Below are 1594 nucleotides of genomic sequence, written 5' to 3'. Positions count from 1 at the left end.
GCTCGCCGCTACTAAGAAAATCCTTGTTAGTTTCTTTTCCTCCCCCTAATTAATATGCTTAAATTCAGGGGGGTAGTCCCATATGAGTTGAGGTTGTATAATTATACTTATATATTAGTTATTATAAAACATGATGATTATAATAACAATTTGAAATATACTATAATTTTGAAGTTCCATAATATTGACAAATGTTTTATTCTTTATCTCATCATAAATAAGAGGCAATTCTAGTTAAAAAAAAATTCTTTATGCTAGACATTCCTCAGTATTATTTGAATAAAATAAAGAATATATAATTCTTCAAATTTTCTCATACAAATATATACAACAAGAGAAGTATAGATATTTCGTTATTTATTTTAATATTATGAATATATTATGAGTAAATGTTTTGCAACATTACAATATATATTATCCAATAATATACCATATGCTTAAAATTTCGAAAATTTTAAACAACTTATTTAGCATAGTCTTACAACCCTCAACCATATGTAGTCCAAGCAGCACTCTAAAATTAATTAAAGTACATAACAGCATGGACTGCGATATGCGTTCAAAATGTCGATGTTCATGTGTCCTGCAGTTCACACGATGACGCACAGTTTGCTGCGTTCTTCATCGACCCATGAGCCGAGTGATCCACCGCTTAGAGTAATACAAATTTTTGGTTTATTTCATTACGTCATATATTCTTTTATTGAAAGAAATTAAAAATACACCATTTTACTGGCATATATCAATTCCTTCAATAAATTTTTTATACCTAAAAAATGTTGCGAAATGTCTTAGTTTTACATAATCAATGAAAATACGGTATATGACAACTATATAAAATATATTTAATTGTATTATAATCGATATATGTAAAGCATTAACCTGAACAAACAGGTACAACATTATATTTTAGGTTGTTGCGTTTATACAATGTATGCGCATGTTAATAATGAACAATACATTTGTGCAACGCATGTATATTATGGCACATATACACGCAGTTAATAATTTGTCTTGCCCAAAACACAAAAATGTGTAATATACATTTATACAATATGAATATGACAAATAAAATTTATAACAAAGTAATTTTATTGTATAAATTATACATTACAACACAATTTCAAATGTTTGAGCAAAGTAAATTATTTATTTTATTATTGACAATTAAAAATTTTTCTTTATTTTCGTTAAAATATATTTCTATATATTAATGAAAAAAAATTTTTATTTTATTAACGGTTAGATGCATTATACAATAATGATCCTTCCGCAGGTTCACCTACGGAAACCTTGTTACGACTTTTACTTCCTCTAAATAATCAAGTTCGGTCAACTTTTGCGAAACAACCGTAACACACAAGGCGTCACAGTGATCACGTCCGGAGACCTCACTAAATAATTCAATCGGTAGTAGCGACGGGCGGTGTGTACAAAGGGCAGGGACGTAATCAATGCGAGTTAATGACTCACACTTACTGGGAATTCCAAGTTCATGTGAACAGTTTCAGTTCACAATCCCAAGCATGAAAGTGGTTCAGCGGTTTACCCGGACCTCTCGGTCTAGGAAATACACGTTGATACTTTCATTGTA

At 29.5% G+C, this 1594-nt stretch overlaps 2 non-coding genes across 2 annotated transcripts in view; both read right to left on the bottom strand.

Moving 5' to 3' along the window:
* Positions 1 to 481: 481 nt before the first annotated feature.
* Positions 482 to 660, bottom strand: LOC117789374. The gene has a single exon (XR_004617881.1). It is a non-coding gene; the product is annotated as a 5.8S ribosomal RNA (ribosomal RNA).
* A 599-nt stretch (positions 661 to 1259) lies between these two features.
* LOC117789380 overlaps positions 1260 to 1594 on the bottom strand; it is a 1992-nt gene continuing 1657 nt past the window's right edge. Inside the window, exon 1 of the ribosomal RNA XR_004617886.1 lies at positions 1260 to 1594. This exon is cut by the window's right edge and continues 1657 nt beyond it. This is a non-coding gene — a ribosomal RNA (small subunit ribosomal RNA).

Source organism: Drosophila innubila (assembly GCF_004354385.1).
Source record: "Drosophila innubila isolate TH190305 chromosome 3L unlocalized genomic scaffold, UK_Dinn_1.0 7_D_3L, whole genome shotgun sequence".
Classification (NCBI taxonomy): Eukaryota; Metazoa; Arthropoda; class Insecta; order Diptera; family Drosophilidae; genus Drosophila; species Drosophila innubila.
This window is presented reverse-complemented; position numbering and strand designations above follow the sequence as displayed.